Source organism: Hyla sarda, unplaced genomic scaffold (genome assembly GCF_029499605.1).
Source record: "Hyla sarda isolate aHylSar1 unplaced genomic scaffold, aHylSar1.hap1 scaffold_222, whole genome shotgun sequence".
Classification (NCBI taxonomy): domain Eukaryota; kingdom Metazoa; phylum Chordata; class Amphibia; order Anura; family Hylidae; genus Hyla; species Hyla sarda.
The window spans coordinates 413,433-433,037 of record NW_026608895.1 but is presented as its reverse complement, the minus strand read 5'-3'; the positions used below and the strand labels follow the sequence as shown (position 1 = coordinate 433,037).

Below are 19,605 nucleotides of genomic sequence, written 5' to 3'. Positions count from 1 at the left end.
AAGTCGCATCGGCTGAAAGTAGGCCAGAATGTCAGTCCATGTTGGAGCAGGTTTAGATACAGTCTAAAGTATAGATCTCAAAGTCTGTGCACAGAATTTAGCAAGGGCCTCGCACCTTCTGATGCATCAGGTAGGTGCACAATAGCATAGCCTAACCCTCTGTACTTTGGTCTATATTGATGCGGGACATAGACAGCCAGCTGATGACCAATCCATTAGTGCAATGGATGGCTGGAAGCATTTGTCTTTGCCTTTGCAATACCACAGAAGCAATGCATGGTCAATGTACAGCAATGACACACCTGTGTGAACAGCCAGGAGACCCCCCCCCCCCCATGTTATGTTACATAGTTACATAGTTAGTACGGTCGAAAAAAGACATATGTCCATCAAGTTCAACCAGGGAATTAAGGGGTAGGGGTGTGGCGCGATATTGGGGAAGGGATGAGATTTTATATTTCTTCATAAGCATTAATCTTATTTTGTCAATTAGGAACATTCAGCACCCACCCGCTATCAAGGCAGCTGCCTATCATGTCATGCCCTACCTGCACAGGTGTGCTGGCTACTCAAATGATCCAATTAAGGAGGCCATTTAGTCAGCAGCAGCAGAAGTCCTGTGCCTGGACGCTCCAACAGCGGCCAGACACAAGCAGAAGCAGAAGCAGCAGAAGCAGCAGCAGCACCACCTTTTGTTTTTTGGCTGCAGCAGCAGCAAGGCCCACAGGGCTGGCTAGCTGGCTAGCCAGCAAGCAGGTAGCAATGAAAGTAGGAATCTTTCTTTTTAACCCTGTAAGGGGGTGGTGCACTGTACCCGAAGATACTGCCATATCGGGTCAATGCATAGGGCGACGGAAGCAAGCTTCGAAATCGGCCCCCGTTCTCAAAAATCCATTTAATATATGGTCCCCAGATAGGGGACGTATCAGATATTAAACTGATAAGAACAGATACTACACTTGATCTTAGCCAAAAGGCCGAGAAGCGATAACCGTGAAAGGGGCGGGCCCAACAAGGTGCCCTTCATGGGCACTATCACTGCTTGCTGTCAGGGAGGCTGCCAGACAATTTTCCATGCACACTCTGGGCTGGGGGGCAGTCAACCACCAGTACACACAGCAGAACCTAAACCCATACCATTATTGCTAAGCAGCAAGACAGGGGCCCATTGCACTCCCACGGGGCCTTTTTAAATGCAATCCATAACCCGGATTTGCCAGGAACCCTTCTTACTCCTCCTACTTGCATGTGACACTGGGCTTAGGATCTGCATAGGAAACACACACACAAGCACACACCTACCTTTGTTGCCTGCAGATGCCTCCTTGGCTGTCCCCAAACGGTATCAAACCAACACCCACGGGAAGCTGTAAGCATAGAGGACATGCCTGCACCCCATTGGACTTACCTGTGTGGGTTAAACCCGGGTTATTTGACAACCTATGGCGGTGATGGTTCTGCTCAGGCAGAGCAGTGCTGATGCTCCTCATAAAGCTGTCGCTGCTGTGAAGGTTCTAGGTGACATCACAAATCCCTATGGTTACATACACAACAAAGCTGGGTTGTTGTTGTTTACACTCTGCAAGGCCTGTGGAAGTGAGTGACATCATAGCACTGTAGTTCTGAGGGTTCTAGATGGATGCAACAACCTCCTGTTGCTTCTATGAAGGCCATAATAGACGACATCACCAAACAGCTCCATAGTCACATACACAGCAAAGGAGAGATGTTGTTTACACCTAGTGATGTCAGTGGTATTGAGTGACATCACAGCACAGTGCTAAGGCTCCTGGGCCTGGACACAGCAGCGGCTGCAATATCTCAACGGAGAATACGTTTATATATATGTGTGTGTGTGCGCGTATATATATATATATATATATATATATATATATATATATATATTTCTCCGCCGAAATCACTTTTAAACCCATTTCCACCTTTTTTTCCCTTCTCTTCCTCTTACTTTTTTTTCACGTTTTTTTACGTTTTTCTCCTTTTCGCCTCTTTTCTGGGCGTATTATTCTTCTTTTTCTTCTTTTTTTTCGTCTAATGCATACCCCATCAGTGCAGCAATGCTTATTCAATACCGCCAGCAGATGGAGACACTGGGGGATAATTTTCTAAGGATTTATACTGATTTTTCCTGTCTGAATTTGTCGCACAGAAAGTTGCAGGCCAAATATGTGTGACATTTCTGCGACTTTAGCTTCTAGAGCATTTTTACAACATTATACATAGGTGCTGAATACATAAAAAGCGACTGTTCAGCGACAGACAAGTCGCATCGGCTGAAAGTAGGCCAGAATGTCAGTCCATGTTGGAGCAGGTTTAGATACAGTCTAAAGTATAGATCTCAAAGTCTGTGCACAGAATTTAGCAAGGGCCTCGCACCTTCTGATGCATCAGGTAGGTGCACAATAGCATAGCCTAACCCTCTGTACTTTGGTCTATATTGATGCGGGACATAGACAGCCAGCTGATGACCAATCCATTAGTGCAATGGATGGCTGGAAGCATTTGTCTTTGCCTTTGCAATACCACAGAAGCAATGCATGGTCAATGTACAGCAATGACACACCTGTGTGAACAGCCAGGAGACCCCCCCCCCCCATGTTATGTTACATAGTTACATAGTTAGTACGGTCGAAAAAAGACATATGTCCATCAAGTTCAACCAGGGAATTAAGGGGTAGGGGTGTGGCGCGATATTGGGGAAGGGATGAGATTTTATATTTCTTCATAAGCATTAATCTTATTTTGTCAATTAGGAACATTCAGCACCCACCCACTATCAAGGCAGCTGCCTATCATGTCATGCCCTACCTGCACAGGTGTGCTGGCTACTCAAATGATCCAATTAAGGAGGCCATTTAGTCAGCAGCAGCAGAAGTCCTGTGCCTGGACGCTCCAACAGCGGCCAGACACAAGCAGAAGCAGAAGCAGCAGAAGCAGCAGCAGCAGCACCACCTTTTGTTTTTTGGCTGCAGCAGCAGCAAGGCCCACAGGGCTGGCTAGCTGGCTAGCCAGCAAGCAGGTAGCAATGAAAGTAGGAATCTTTCTTTTTAACCCTGTAAGGGGGTGGTGCACTGTACCCGAAGATACTGCCATATCGGGTCAATGCATAGGGCGACGGAAGCAAGCTTCGAAATCGGCCCCCGTTCTCAAAAATCCATTTAATATATGGTCCCCAGATAGGGGACGTATCAGATATTAAACTGATAAGAACAGATACTACACTTGATCTTAGCCAAAAGGCCGAGAAGCGATAACCGTGAAAGGGGCGGGCCCAACAAGGTGCCCTTCATGGGCACTATCACTGCTTGCTGTCAGGGAGGCTGCCAGACAATTTTCCATGCACACTCTGGGCTGGGGGGCAGTCAACCACCAGTACACACAGCAGAACCTAAACCCATACCATTATTGCTAAGCAGCAAGACAGGGGCCCATTGCACTCCCACGGGGCCTTTTTAAATGCAATCCATAACCCGGATTTGCCAGGAACCCTTCTTACTCCTCCTACTTGCATGTGACACTGGGCTTAGGATCTGCATAGGAAACACACACACAAGCACACACCTACCTTTGTTGCCTGCAGATGCCTCCTTGGCTGTCCCCAAACGGTATCAAACCAACACCCACGGGAAGCTGTAAGCATAGAGGACATGCCTGCACCCCATTGGACTTACCTGTGTGGGTTAAACCCGGGTTATTTGACAACCTATGGCGGTGATGGTTCTGCTCAGGCAGAGCAGTGCTGATGCTCCTCATAAAGCTGTCGCTGCTGTGAAGGTTCTAGGTGACATCACAAATCCCTATGGTTACATACACAACAAAGCTGGGTTGTTGTTGTTTACACTCTGCAAGGCCTGTGGAAGTGAGTGACATCATAGCACTGTAGTTCTGAGGGTTCTAGATGGATGCAACAATCTCCTGTTGCTTCTATGAAGGCCATAATAGACGACATCACCAAACAGCTCCATAGTCACATACACAGCAAAGGAGAGATGTTGTTTACACCTAGTGATGTCAGTGGTATTGAGTGACATCACAGCACAGTGCTAAGGCTCCTGGGCCTGGACACAGCAGCGGCTGCAATATCTCAACGGAGAATACGTTTATATATATGTGTGTGTGTGCGCGTATATATATATATATATATATATATATATATATATATATATTTCTCCGCCGAAATCACTTTTAAACCCATTTCCACCTTTTTTTCCCTTCTCTTCCTCTTACTTTTTTTTCACGTTTTTTTACGTTTTTCTCCTTTTCGCCTCTTTTCTGGGCGTATTATTCTTCTTTTTTTTCGTCTAATGCATACCCCATCAGTGCAGCAATGCTTATTCAATACCGCCAGCAGATGGAGACACTGGGGGATAATTTTCTAAGGATTTATACTGATTTTTCCTGTCTGAATTTGTCGCACAGAAAGTTGCAGGCCAAATATGTGTGACATTTCTGCGACTTTAGCTTCTAGAGCATTTTTACAACATTATACATAGGTGCTGAATACATAAAAAGCGACTGTTCAGCGACAGACAAGTCGCATCGGCTGAAAGTAGGCCAGAATGTCAGTCCATGTTGGAGCAGGTTTAGATACAGTCTAAAGTATAGATCTCAAAGTCTGTGCACAGAATTTAGCAAGGGCCTCGCACCTTCTGATGCATCAGGTAGGTGCACAATAGCATAGCCTAACCCTCTGTACTTTGGTCTATATTGATGCGGGACATAGACAGCCAGCTGATGACCAATCCATTAGTGCAATGGATGGCTGGAAGCATTTGTCTTTGCCTTTGCAATACCACAGAAGCAATGCATGGTCAATGTACAGCAATGACACACCTGTGTGAACAGCCAGGAGACCCCCCCCCCCCCCCATGTTATGTTACATAGTTACATAGTTAGTACGGTCGAAAAAAGACATATGTCCATCAAGTTCAACCAGGGAATTAAGGGGTAGGGGTGTGGCGCGATATTGGGGAAGGGATGAGATTTTATATTTCTTCATAAGCATTAATCTTATTTTGTCAATTAGGAACATTCAGCACCCACCCGCTATCAAGGCAGCTGCCTATCATGTCATGCCCTACCTGCACAGGTGTGCTGGCTACTCAAATGATCCAATTAAGGAGGCCATTTAGTCAGCAGCAGCAGAAGTCCTGTGCCTGGACGCTCCAACAGCGGCCAGACACAAGCAGAAGCAGAAGCAGCAGAAGCAGCAGCAGCACCACCTTTTGTTTTTTGGCTGCAGCAGCAGCAAGGCCCACAGGGCTGGCTAGCTGGCTAGCCAGCAAGCAGGTAGCAATGAAAGTAGGAATCTTTCTTTTTAACCCTGTAAGGGGGTGGTGCACTGTACCCGAAGATACTGCCATATCGGGTCAATGCATAGGGCGACGGAAGCAAGCTTCGAAATCGGCCCCCGTTCTCAAAAATCCATTTAATATATGGTCCCCAGATAGGGGACGTATCAGATATTAAACTGATAAGAACAGATACTACACTTGATCTTAGCCAAAAGGCCGAGAAGCGATAACCGTGAAAGGGGCGGGCCCAACAAGGTGCCCTTCATGGGCACTATCACTGCTTGCTGTCAGGGAGGCTGCCAGACAATTTTCCATGCACACTCTGGGCTGGGGGGCAGTCAACCACCAGTACACACAGCAGAACCTAAACCCATACCATTATTGCTAAGCAGCAAGACAGGGGCCCATTGCACTCCCACGGGGCCTTTTTAAATGCAATCCATAACCCGGATTTGCCAGGAACCCTTCTTACTCCTCCTACTTGCATGTGACACTGGGCTTAGGATCTGCATAGGAAACACACACACAAGCACACACCTACCTTTGTTGCCTGCAGATGCCTCCTTGGCTGTCCCCAAACGGTATCAAACCAACACCCACGGGAAGCTGTAAGCATAGAGGACATGCCTGCACCCCATTGGACTTACCTGTGTGGGTTAAACCCGGGTTATTTGACAACCTATGGCGGTGATGGTTCTGCTCAGGCAGAGCAGTGCTGATGCTCCTCATAAAGCTGTCGCTGCTGTGAAGGTTCTAGGTGACATCACAAATCCCTATGGTTACATACACAACAAAGCTGGGTTGTTGTTGTTTACACTCTGCAAGGCCTGTGGAAGTGAGTGACATCATAGCACTGTAGTTCTGAGGGTTCTAGATGGATGCAACAACCTCCTGTTGCTTCTATGAAGGCCATAATAGACGACATCACCAAACAGCTCCATAGTCACATACACAGCAAAGGAGAGATGTTGTTTACACCTAGTGATGTCAGTGGTATTGAGTGACATCACAGCACAGTGCTAAGGCTCCTGGGCCTGGACACAGCAGCGGCTGCAATATCTCAACGGAGAATACGTTTATATATATGTGTGTGTGTGCGCGTATATATATATATATATATATATATATATATATATATATATTTCTCCGCCTAAATCACTTTTAAACCCATTTCCACCTTTTTTTCCCTTCTCTTCCTCTTACTTTTTTTTCACGTTTTTTTACGTTTTTCTCCTTTTCGCCTCTTTTCTGGGCGTATTATTCTTCTTTTTCTTCTTTTTTTTCGTCTAATGCATACCCCATCAGTGCAGCAATGCTTATTCAATACCGCCAGCAGATGGAGACACTGGGGGATAATTTTCTAAGGATTTATACTGATTTTTCCTGTCTGAATTTGTCGCACAGAAAGTTGCAGGCCAAATATGTGTGACATTTCTGCGACTTTAGCTTCTAGAGCATTTTTACAACATTATACATAGGTGCTGAATACATAAAAAGCGACTGTTCAGCGACAGACAAGTCGCATCGGCTGAAAGTAGGCCAGAATGTCAGTCCATGTTGGAGCAGGTTTAGATACAGTCTAAAGTATAGATCTCAAAGTCTGTGCACAGAATTTAGCAAGGGCCTCGCACCTTCTGATGCATCAGGTAGGTGCACAATAGCATAGCCTAACCCTCTGTACTTTGGTCTATATTGATGCGGGACATAGACAGCCAGCTGATGACCAATCCATTAGTGCAATGGATGGCTGGAAGCATTTGTCTTTGCCTTTGCAATACCACAGAAGCAATGCATGGTCAATGTACAGCAATGACACACCTGTGTGAACAGCCAGGAGACCCCCCCCCCCCCATGTTATGTTACATAGTTACATAGTTAGTACGGTCGAAAAAAGACATATGTCCATCAAGTTCAACCAGGGAATTAAGGGGTAGGGGTGTGGCGCGATATTGGGGAAGGGATGAGATTTTATATTTCTTCATAAGCATTAATCTTATTTTGTCAATTAGGAACATTCAGCACCCACCCACTATCAAGGCAGCTGCCTATCATGTCATGCCCTACCTGCACAGGTGTGCTGGCTACTCAAATGATCCAATTAAGGAGGCCATTTAGTCAGCAGCAGCAGAAGTCCTGTGCCTGGACGCTCCAACAGCGGCCAGACACAAGCAGAAGCAGAAGCAGCAGAAGCAGCAGCAGCACCACCTTTTGTTTTTTGGCTGCAGCAGCAGCAAGGCCCACAGGGCTGGCTAGCTGGCTAGCCAGCAAGCAGGTAGCAATGAAAGTAGGAATCTTTCTTTTTAACCCTGTAAGGGGGTGGTGCACTGTACCCGAAGATACTGCCATATCGGGTCAATGCATAGGGCGACGGAAGCAAGCTTCGAAATCGGCCCCCGTTCTCAAAAATCCATTTAATATATGGTCCCCAGATAGGGGACGTATCAGATATTAAACTGATAAGAACAGATACTACACTTGATCTTAGCCAAAAGGCCGAGAAGCGATAACCGTGAAAGGGGCGGGCCCAACAAGGTGCCCTTCATGGGCACTATCACTGCTTGCTGTCAGGGAGGCTGCCAGACAATTTTCCATGCACACTCTGGGCTGGGGGGCAGTCAACCACCAGTACACACAGCAGAACCTAAACCCATACCATTATTGCTAAGCAGCAAGACAGGGGCCCATTGCACTCCCACGGGGCCTTTTTAAATGCAATCCATAACCCGGATTTGCCAGGAACCCTTCTTACTCCTCCTACTTGCATGTGACACTGGGCTTAGGATCTGCATAGGAAACACACACACAAGCACACACCTACCTTTGTTGCCTGCAGATGCCTCCTTGGCTGTCCCCAAACGGTATCAAACCAACACCCACGGGAAGCTGTAAGCATAGAGGACATGCCTGCACCCCATTGGACTTACCTGTGTGGGTTAAACCCGGGTTATTTGACAACCTATGGCGGTGATGGTTCTGCTCAGGCAGAGCAGTGCTGATGCTCCTCATAAAGCTGTCGCTGCTGTGAAGGTTCTAGGTGACATCACAAATCCCTATGGTTACATACACAACAAAGCTGGGTTGTTGTTGTTTACACTCTGCAAGGCCTGTGGAAGTGAGTGACATCATAGCACTGTAGTTCTGAGGGTTCTAGATGGATGCAACAATCTCCTGTTGCTTCTATGAAGGCCATAATAGACGACATCACCAAACAGCTCCATAGTCACATACACAGCAAAGGAGAGATGTTGTTTACACCTAGTGATGTCAGTGGTATTGAGTGACATCACAGCACAGTGCTAAGGCTCCTGGGCCTGGACACAGCAGCGGCTGCAATATCTCAACGGAGAATACGTTTATATATATGTGTGTGTGTGCGCGTATATATATATATATATATATATATATATATATATTTCTCCGCCGAAATCACTTTTAAACCCATTTCCACCTTTTTTTCCCTTCTCTTCCTCTTACTTTTTTTTCACGTTTTTTTACGTTTTTCTCCTTTTCGCCTCTTTTCTGGGCGTATTATTCTTCTTTTTTTTCGTCTAATGCATACCCCATCAGTGCAGCAATGCTTATTCAATACCGCCAGCAGATGGAGACACTGGGGGATAATTTTCTAAGGATTTATACTGATTTTTCCTGTCTGAATTTGTCGCACAGAAAGTTGCAGGCCAAATATGTGTGACATTTCTGCGACTTTAGCTTCTAGAGCATTTTTACAACATTATACATAGGTGCTGAATACATAAAAAGCGACTGTTCAGCGACAGACAAGTCGCATCGGCTGAAAGTAGGCCAGAATGTCAGTCCATGTTGGAGCAGGTTTAGATACAGTCTAAAGTATAGATCTCAAAGTCTGTGCACAGAATTTAGCAAGGGCCTCGCACCTTCTGATGCATCAGGTAGGTGCACAATAGCATAGCCTAACCCTCTGTACTTTGGTCTATATTGATGCGGGACATAGACAGCCAGCTGATGACCAATCCATTAGTGCAATGGATGGCTGGAAGCATTTGTCTTTGCCTTTGCAATACCACAGAAGCAATGCATGGTCAATGTACAGCAATGACACACCTGTGTGAACAGCCAGGAGACCCCCCCCCCCCCCCCATGTTATGTTACATAGTTACATAGTTAGTACGGTCGAAAAAAGACATATGTCCATCAAGTTCAACCAGGGAATTAAGGGGTAGGGGTGTGGCGCGATATTGGGGAAGGGATGAGATTTTATATTTCTTCATAAGCATTAATCTTATTTTGTCAATTAGGAACATTCAGCACCCACCCGCTATCAAGGCAGCTGCCTATCATGTCATGCCCTACCTGCACAGGTGTGCTGGCTACTCAAATGATCCAATTAAGGAGGCCATTTAGTCAGCAGCAGCAGAAGTCCTGTGCCTGGACGCTCCAACAGCGGCCAGACACAAGCAGAAGCAGAAGCAGCAGAAGCAGCAGCAGCACCACCTTTTGTTTTTTGGCTGCAGCAGCAGCAAGGCCCACAGGGCTGGCTAGCTGGCTAGCCAGCAAGCAGGTAGCAATGAAAGTAGGAATCTTTCTTTTTAACCCTGTAAGGGGGTGGTGCACTGTACCCGAAGATACTGCCATATCGGGTCAATGCATAGGGCGACGGAAGCAAGCTTCGAAATTGGCCCCCGTTCTCAAAAATCCATTTAATATATGGTCCCCAGATAGGGGACGTATCAGATATTAAACTGATAAGAACAGATACTACACTTGATCTTAGCCAAAAGGCCGAGAAGCGATAACCGTGAAAGGGGCGGGCCCAACAAGGTGCCCTTCATGGGCACTATCACTGCTTGCTGTCAGGGAGGCTGCCAGACAATTTTCCATGCACACTCTGGGCTGGGGGGCAGTCAACCACCAGTACACACAGCAGAACCTAAACCCATACCATTATTGCTAAGCAGCAAGACAGGGGCCCATTGCACTCCCACGGGGCCTTTTTAAATGCAATCCATAACCCGGATTTGCCAGGAACCCTTCTTACTCCTCCTACTTGCATGTGACACTGGGCTTAGGATCTGCATAGGAAACACACACACAAGCACACACCTACCTTTGTTGCCTGCAGATGCCTCCTTGGCTGTCCCCAAACGGTATCAAACCAACACCCACGGGAAGCTGTAAGCATAGAGGACATGCCTGCACCCCATTGGACTTACCTGTGTGGGTTAAACCCGGGTTATTTGACAACCTATGGCGGTGATGGTTCTGCTCAGGCAGAGCAGTGCTGATGCTCCTCATAAAGCTGTCGCTGCTGTGAAGGTTCTAGGTGACATCACAAATCCCTATGGTTACATACACAACAAAGCTGGGTTGTTGTTGTTTACACTCTGCAAGGCCTGTGGAAGTGAGTGACATCATAGCACTGTAGTTCTGAGGGTTCTAGATGGATGCAACAACCTCCTGTTGCTTCTATGAAGGCCATAATAGACGACATCACCAAACAGCTCCATAGTCACATACACAGCAAAGGAGAGATGTTGTTTACACCTAGTGATGTCAGTGGTATTGAGTGACATCACAGCACAGTGCTAAGGCTCCTGGGCCTGGACACAGCAGCGGCTGCAATATCTCAACGGAGAATACGTTTATATATATGTGTGTGTGTGCGCGTATATATATATATATATATATATATATATATATATATATTTCTCCGCCTAAATCACTTTTAAACCCATTTCCACCTTTTTTTCCCTTCTCTTCCTCTTACTTTTTTTTCACGTTTTTTTACGTTTTTCTCCTTTTCGCCTCTTTTCTGGGCGTATTATTCTTCTTTTTCTTCTTTTTTTTCGTCTAATGCATACCCCATCAGTGCAGCAATGCTTATTCAATACCGCCAGCAGATGGAGACACTGGGGGATAATTTTCTAAGGATTTATACTGATTTTTCCTGTCTGAATTTGTCGCACAGAAAGTTGCAGGCCAAATATGTGTGACATTTCTGCGACTTTAGCTTCTAGAGCATTTTTACAACATTATACATAGGTGCTGAATACATAAAAAGCGACTGTTCAGCGACAGACAAGTCGCATCGGCTGAAAGTAGGCCAGAATGTCAGTCCATGTTGGAGCAGGTTTAGATACAGTCTAAAGTATAGATCTCAAAGTCTGTGCACAGAATTTAGCAAGGGCCTCGCACCTTCTGATGCATCAGGTAGGTGCACAATAGCATAGCCTAACCCTCTGTACTTTGGTCTATATTGATGCGGGACATAGACAGCCAGCTGATGACCAATCCATTAGTGCAATGGATGGCTGGAAGCATTTGTCTTTGCCTTTGCAATACCACAGAAGCAATGCATGGTCAATGTACAGCAATGACACACCTGTGTGAACAGCCAGGAGACCCCCCCCCCCCATGTTATGTTACATAGTTACATAGTTAGTACGGTCGAAAAAAGACATATGTCCATCAAGTTCAACCAGGGAATTAAGGGGTAGGGGTGTGGCGCGATATTGGGGAAGGGATGAGATTTTATATTTCTTCATAAGCATTAATCTTATTTTGTCAATTAGGAACATTCAGCACCCACCCACTATCAAGGCAGCTGCCTATCATGTCATGCCCTACCTGCACAGGTGTGCTGGCTACTCAAATGATCCAATTAAGGAGGCCATTTAGTCAGCAGCAGCAGAAGTCCTGTGCCTGGACGCTCCAACAGCGGCCAGACACAAGCAGAAGCAGAAGCAGCAGAAGCAGCAGCAGCACCACCTTTTGTTTTTTGGCTGCAGCAGCAGCAAGGCCCACAGGGCTGGCTAGCTGGCTAGCCAGCAAGCAGGTAGCAATGAAAGTAGGAATCTTTCTTTTTAACCCTGTAAGGGGGTGGTGCACTGTACCCGAAGATACTGCCATATCGGGTCAATGCATAGGGCGACGGAAGCAAGCTTCGAAATCGGCCCCCGTTCTCAAAAATCCATTTAATATATGGTCCCCAGATAGGGGACGTATCAGATATTAAACTGATAAGAACAGATTTTTTTTTTTTTTTTTTTTTTTATCTAAAGCCGAGGAACGTGCTTTCGATTCACCCAAAGTGCAAGAAAAAGTGCAAACGTGTTACACTAAAAAAACGTGCACAAAGGATGCGGTCTATCGCAAGCCCTTCTCCGATAGGAGAGAGGCCCCCCAACAAACCTTACCCTTCGCCTCCGGACCAAAAGGTACCTGCGAGGTTCCAGGTTCGATGTCCCTTTTCGCCGAAGCTACTAGGGGACCACAAATGCTCCCGGCATCCCCCTTGGCGTTGGCCAAGGTATCTGCCCGCAGAGCCGATTACGGTAGGTACCCTGCCAAAGCAGGAGTACCCGGGGTGTTTGCAGGGAGGTGCGGAACCTAATGGCCACACACACCTCCCCTAGACCGCCAGGAGGGACACCCAGAAGGGCTACCGCATCCTGACAAATCCTGTGAACACACAACACGCAAAAAGTGACACAGTGAGACAAAAAATAAATAAATAAGTGAATGTGTGCAGATATACTGCCCGGACATCCGGCCGGATCTATAAAAATTTCTCTGATCCTAGCCAGAAGGCCGGGAATCAAGAGGTGAGTGCCACAAGGTGAAGAGATTATGGTGCCCGTGCTTCAACTCAGTGAGTCTATTCTCCCAGTGAGTTTCGGCACCTCGGGGTCACCACTCCCCGAGGCACAAAAGTACCTCGGCTCTAGACCCTCTCAGCCTCATGGCGAGACCCGGAGGGAACAGGTCACATCGGGGCAGCCGTCGAGCTGATTCCTCAGAACCAGCCCCGGAAAGCCCTGGTACACCTGCATCCTCCATGCAGCACCCATCCCCACCAGCATGAAAACTGATAAGAACAGATACTACACTTGATCTTAGCCAAAAGGCCGAGAAGCGATAACCGTGAAAGGGGCGGGCCCAACAAGGTGCCCTTCATGGGCACTATCACTGCTTGCTGTCAGGGAGGCTGCCAGACAATTTTCCATGCACACTCTGGGCTGGGGGGCAGTCAACCACCAGTACACACAGCAGAACCTAAACCCATACCATTATTGCTAAGCAGCAAGACAGGGGCCCATTGCACTCCCACGGGGCCTTTTTAAATGCAATCCATAACCCGGATTTGCCAGGAACCCTTCTTACTCCTCCTACTTGCATGTGACACTGGGCTTAGGATCTGCATAGGAAACACACACACAAGCACACACCTACCTTTGTTGCCTGCAGATGCCTCCTTGGCTGTCCCCAAACGGTATCAAACCAACACCCACGGGAAGCTGTAAGCATAGAGGACATGCCTGCACCCCATTGGACTTACCTGTGTGGGTTAAACCCGGGTTATTTGACAACCTATGGCGGTGATGGTTCTGCTCAGGCAGAGCAGTGCTGATGCTCCTCATAAAGCTGTCGCTGCTGTGAAGGTTCTAGGTGACATCACAAATCCCTATGGTTACATACACAACAAAGCTGGGTTGTTGTTGTTTACACTCTGCAAGGCCTGTGGAAGTGAGTGACATCATAGCACTGTAGTTCTGAGGGTTCTAGATGGATGCAACAATCTCCTGTTGCTTCTATGAAGGCCATAATAGACGACATCACCAAACAGCTCCATAGTCACATACACAGCAAAGGAGAGATGTTGTTTACACCTAGTGATGTCAGTGGTATTGAGTGACATCACAGCACAGTGCTAAGGCTCCTGGGCCTGGACACAGCAGCGGCTGCAATATCTCAACGGAGAATACGTTTATATATATGTGTGTGTGTGCGCGTATATATATATATATATATATATATATATATATATATATATATTTCTCCGCCGAAATCACTTTTAAACCCATTTCCACCTTTTTTTCCCTTCTCTTCCTCTTACTTTTTTTTCACGTTTTTTTACGTTTTTCTCCTTTTCGCCTCTTTTCTGGGCGTATTATTCTTCTTTTTTTTCGTCTAATGCATACCCCATCAGTGCAGCAATGCTTATTCAATACCGCCAGCAGATGGAGACACTGGGGGATAATTTTCTAAGGATTTATACTGATTTTTCCTGTCTGAATTTGTCGCACAGAAAGTTGCAGGCCAAATATGTGTGACATTTCTGCGACTTTAGCTTCTAGAGCATTTTTACAACATTATACATAGGTGCTGAATACATAAAAAGCGACTGTTCAGCGACAGACAAGTCGCATCGGCTGAAAGTAGGCCAGAATGTCAGTCCATGTTGGAGCAGGTTTAGATACAGTCTAAAGTATAGATCTCAAAGTCTGTGCACAGAATTTAGCAAGGGCCTCGCACCTTCTGATGCATCAGGTAGGTGCACAATAGCATAGCCTAACCCTCTGTACTTTGGTCTATATTGATGCGGGACATAGACAGCCAGCTGATGACCAATCCATTAGTGCAATGGATGGCTGGAAGCATTTGTCTTTGCCTTTGCAATACCACAGAAGCAATGCATGGTCAATGTACAGCAATGACACACCTGTGTGAACAGCCAGGAGACCCCCCCCCCCCCCCCATGTTATGTTACATAGTTACATAGTTAGTACGGTCGAAAAAAGACATATGTCCATCAAGTTCAACCAGGGAATTAAGGGGTAGGGGTGTGGCGCGATATTGGGGAAGGGATGAGATTTTATATTTCTTCATAAGCATTAATCTTATTTTGTCAATTAGGAACATTCAGCACCCACCCGCTATCAAGGCAGCTGCCTATCATGTCATGCCCTACCTGCACAGGTGTGCTGGCTACTCAAATGATCCAATTAAGGAGGCCATTTAGTCAGCAGCAGCAGAAGTCCTGTGCCTGGACGCTCCAACAGCGGCCAGACACAAGCAGAAGCAGAAGCAGCAGAAGCAGCAGCAGCACCACCTTTTGTTTTTTGGCTGCAGCAGCAGCAAGGCCCACAGGGCTGGCTAGCTGGCTAGCCAGCAAGCAGGTAGCAATGAAAGTAGGAATCTTTCTTTTTAACCCTGTAAGGGGGTGGTGCACTGTACCCGAAGATACTGCCATATCGGGTCAATGCATAGGGCGACGGAAGCAAGCTTCGAAATTGGCCCCCGTTCTCAAAAATCCATTTAATATATGGTCCCCAGATAGGGGACGTATCAGATATTAAACTGATAAGAACAGATACTACACTTGATCTTAGCCAAAAGGCCGAGAAGCGATAACCGTGAAAGGGGCGGGCCCAACAAGGTGCCCTTCATGGGCACTATCACTGCTTGCTGTCAGGGAGGCTGCCAGACAATTTTCCATGCACACTCTGGGCTGGGGGGCAGTCAACCACCAGTACACACAGCAGAACCTAAACCCATACCATTATTGCTAAGCAGCAAGACAGGGGCCCATTGCACTCCCACGGGGCCTTTTTAAATGCAATCCATAACCCGGATTTGCCAGGAACCCTTCTTACTCCTCCTACTTGCATGTGACACTGGGCTTAGGATCTGCATAGGAAACACACACACAAGCACACACCTACCTTTGTTGCCTGCAGATGCCTCCTTGGCTGTCCCCAAACGGTATCAAACCAACACCCACGGGAAGCTGTAAGCATAGAGGACATGCCTGCACCCCATTGGACTTACCTGTGTGGGTTAAACCCGGGTTATTTGACAACCTATGGCGGTGATGGTTCTGCTCAGGCAGAGCAGTGCTGATGCTCCTCATAAAGCTGTCGCTGCTGTGAAGGTTCTAGGTGACATCACAAATCCCTATGGTTACATACACAACAAAGCTGGGTTGTTGTTGTTTACACTCTGCAAGGCCTGTGGAAGTGAGTGACATCATAGCACTGTAGTTCTGAGGGTTCTAGATGGATGCAACAATCTCCTGTTGCTTCTATGAAGGCCATAATAGACGACATCACCAAACAGCTCCATAGTCACATACACAGCAAAGGAGAGATATTGTTTACACCTAGTGATGTCAGTGGTATTGAGTGACATCACAGCACAGTGCTAAGGCTCCTGGGCCTGGACACAGCAGCGGCTGCAATATCTCAACGGAGAATACGTTTATATATATGTGTGTGTGTGTGCGCGTATATATATATATATATATATATATATATATATATATATATATATATTTCTCCGCCGAAATCACTTTTAAACCCATTTCCACCTTTTTTTCCCTTCTCTTCCTCTTACTTTTTTTTCACGTTTTTTTACGTTTTTCTCCTTTTCGCCTCTTTTCTGGGCGTATTATTCTTCTTTTTCTTCTTTTTTTTCGTCTAATGCATACCCCATCAGTGCAGCAATGCTTATTCAATACCGCCAGCAGATGGAGACACTGGGGGATAATTTTCTAAGGATTTATACTGATTTTTCCTGTCTGAATTTGTCGCACAGAAAGTTGCAGGCCAAATATGTGTGACATTTCTGCGACTTTAGCTTCTAGAGCATTTTTACAACATTATACATAGGTGCTGAATACATAAAAAGCGACTGTTCAGCGACAGACAAGTCGCATCGGCTGAAAGTAGGCCAGAATGTCAGTCCATGTTGGAGCAGGTTTAGATACAGTCTAAAGTATAGATCTCAAAGTCTGTGCACAGAATTTAGCAAGGGCCTCGCACCTTCTGATGCATCAGGTAGGTGCACAATAGCATAGCCTAACCCTCTGTACTTTGGTCTATATTGATGCGGGACATAGACAGCCAGCTGATGACCAATCCATTAGTGCAATGGATGGCTGGAAGCATTTGTCTTTGCCTTTGCAATACCACAGAAGCAATGCATGGTCAATGTACAGCAATGACACACCTGTGTGAACAGCCAGGAGACCCCCCCCCCCCCCCCATGTTATGTTACATAGTTACATAGTTAGTACGGTCGAAAAAAGACATATGTCCATCAAGTTCAACCAGGGAATTAAGGGGTAGGGGTGTGGCGCGATATTGGGGAAGGGATGAGATTTTATATTTCTTCATAAGCATTAATCTTATTTTGTCAATTAGGAACATTCAGCACCCACCCGCTATCAAGGCAGCTGCCTATCATGTCATGCCCTACCTGCACAGGTGTGCTGGCTACTCAAATGATCCAATTAAGGAGGCCATTTAGTCAGCAGCAGCAGAAGTCCTGTGCCTGGACGCTCCAACAGCGGCCAGACACAAGCAGAAGCAGAAGCAGCAGAAGCAGCAGCAGCACCACCTTTTGTTTTTTGGCTGCAGCAGCAGCAAGGCCCACAGGGCTGGCTAGCTGGCTAGCCAGCAAGCAGGTAGCAATGAAAGTAGGAATCTTTCTTTTTAACCCTGTAAGGGGGTGGTGCACTGTACCCGAAGATACTGCCATATCGGGTCAATGCATAGGGCGACGGAAGCAAGCTTCGAAATTGGCCCCCGTTCTCAAAAATCCATTTAATATATGGTCCCCAGATAGGGGACGTATCAGATATTAAACTGATAAGAACAGATACTACACTTGATCTTAGCCAAAAGGCCGAGAAGCGATAACCGTGAAAGGGGCGGGCCCAACAAGGTGCCCTTCATGGGCACTATCACTGCTTGCTGTCAGGGAGGCTGCCAGACAATTTTCCATGCACACTCTGGGCTGGGGGGCAGTCAACCACCAGTACACACAGCAGAACCTAAACCCATACCATTATTGCTAAGCAGCAAGACAGGGGCCCATTGCACTCCCACGGGGCCTTTTTAAATGCAATCCATAACCCGGATTTGCCAGGAACCCTTCTTACTCCTCCTACTTGCATGTGACACTGGGCTTAGGATCTGCATAGGAAACACACACACAAGCACACACCTACCTTTGTTGCCTGCAGATGCCTCCTTGGCTGTCCCCAAACGGTATCAAACCAACACCCACGGGAAGCTGTAAGCATAGAGGACATGCCTGCACCCCATTGGACTTACCTGTGTGGGTTAAACCCGGGTTATTTGACAACCTATGGCGGTGATGGTTCTGCTCAGGCAGAGCAGTGCTGATGCTCCTCATAAAGCTGTCGCTGCTGTGAAGGTTCTAGGTGACATCACAAATCCCTATGGTTACATACACAACAAAGCTGGGTTGTTGTTGTTTACACTCTGCAAGGCCTGTGGAAGTGAGTGACATCATAGCACTGTAGTTCTGAGGGTTCTAGATGGATGCAACAATCTCCTGTTGCTTCTATGAAGGCCATAATAGACGACATCACCAAACAGCTCCATAGTCACATACACAGCAAAGGAGAGATGTTGTTTACACCTAGTGATGTCAGTGGTATTGAGTGACATCACAGCACAGTGCTAAGGCTCCTGGGCCTGGACACAGCAGCGGCTGCAATATCTCAACGGAGAATACGTTTATATATATGTGTGTGTGTGCGCGTATATATATATATATATATATATATATATATATATATATATATATATTTCTCCGCCGAAATCACTTTTAAACCCATTTCCACCTTTTTTTCCCTTCTCTTCCTCTTACTTTTTTTTCACGTTTTTTTACGTTTTTCTCCTTTTCGCCTCTTTTCTGGGCGTATTATTCTTCTTTTTCTTCTTTTTTTTCGTCTAATGCATACCCCATCAGTGCAGCAATGCTTATTCAATACCGCCAGCAGATGGAGACACTGGGGGATAATTTTCTAAGGATTTATACTGATTTTTCCTGTCTGAATTTGTCGCACAGAAAGTTGCAGGCCAAATATGTGTGACATTTCTGCGACTTTAGCTTCTAGAGCATTTTTACAACATTATACATAGGTGCTGAATACATAAAAAGCGACTGTTCAGCGACAGACAAGTCGCATCGGCTGAAAGTAGGCCAGAATGTCAGTCCATGTTGGAGCAGGTTTAGATACAGTCTAAAGTATAGATCTCAAAGTCTGTGCACAGAATTTAGCAAGGGCCTCGCACCTTCTGATGCATCAGGTAGGTGCACAATAGCATAGCCTAACCCTCTGTACTTTGGTCTATATTGATGCGGGACATAGACAGCCAGCTGATGACCAATCCATTAGTGCAATGGATGGCTGGAAGCATTTGTCTTTGCCTTTGCAATACCACAGAAGCAATGCATGGTCAATGTACAGCAATGACACACCTGTGTGAACAGCCAGGAGACCCCCCCCCCCCCCATGTTATGTTACATAGTTACATAGTTAGTACGGTCGAAAAAAGACATATGTCCATCAAGTTCAACCAGGGAATTAAGGGGTAGGGGTGTGGCGCGATATTGGGGAAGGGATGAGATTTTATATTTCTTCATAAGCATTAATCTTATTTTGTCAATTAGGAACATTCAGCACCCACCCGCTATCAAGGCAGCTGCCTATCATGTCATG

At 46.4% G+C, this 19,605-nt stretch overlaps 8 non-coding genes and 1 pseudogene across 8 annotated transcripts; all 9 read right to left on the bottom strand.

The window, feature by feature from the left end:
• Positions 1-798: 798 nt before the first annotated feature.
• Positions 799-989, bottom strand: LOC130320787 (U2 spliceosomal RNA). Its single transcript, XR_008866635.1, has one exon. It is a non-coding gene; the product is annotated as a U2 spliceosomal RNA (small nuclear RNA).
• Positions 990-3,079: 2,090 nt separating this feature from the next.
• On the bottom strand, positions 3,080-3,270 carry LOC130320785 (U2 spliceosomal RNA). Its single transcript, XR_008866633.1, has one exon. It is a non-coding gene; the product is annotated as a U2 spliceosomal RNA (small nuclear RNA).
• Positions 3,271-5,349: 2,079 nt separating this feature from the next.
• On the bottom strand, positions 5,350-5,540 carry LOC130320784 (U2 spliceosomal RNA). Its single transcript, XR_008866632.1, has one exon. It is a non-coding gene; the product is annotated as a U2 spliceosomal RNA (small nuclear RNA).
• Positions 5,541-7,626: 2,086 nt separating this feature from the next.
• On the bottom strand, positions 7,627-7,817 carry LOC130320783 (U2 spliceosomal RNA). The gene has a single exon (XR_008866631.1). It is a non-coding gene; the product is annotated as a U2 spliceosomal RNA (small nuclear RNA).
• Positions 7,818-9,891: 2,074 nt separating this feature from the next.
• LOC130320865 (U2 spliceosomal RNA) lies at positions 9,892-10,082 on the bottom strand. The gene has a single exon (XR_008866687.1). It is a non-coding gene; the product is annotated as a U2 spliceosomal RNA (small nuclear RNA).
• A 2,083-nt stretch (positions 10,083-12,165) lies between these two features.
• Positions 12,166-12,354, bottom strand: LOC130320822 (U2 spliceosomal RNA). Its single transcript, XR_008866663.1, has one exon. It is a non-coding gene; the product is annotated as a U2 spliceosomal RNA (small nuclear RNA).
• Positions 12,355-13,047: 693 nt separating this feature from the next.
• On the bottom strand, positions 13,048-13,207 carry LOC130320832 (U2 spliceosomal RNA; annotated as a pseudogene).
• Positions 13,208-15,289: 2,082 nt separating this feature from the next.
• LOC130320853 (U2 spliceosomal RNA) lies at positions 15,290-15,480 on the bottom strand. Its single transcript, XR_008866676.1, has one exon. It is a non-coding gene; the product is annotated as a U2 spliceosomal RNA (small nuclear RNA).
• Positions 15,481-17,577: 2,097 nt separating this feature from the next.
• On the bottom strand, positions 17,578-17,768 carry LOC130320817 (U2 spliceosomal RNA). Its single transcript, XR_008866660.1, has one exon. It is a non-coding gene; the product is annotated as a U2 spliceosomal RNA (small nuclear RNA).
• Positions 17,769-19,605: the final 1,837 nt, after the last annotated feature.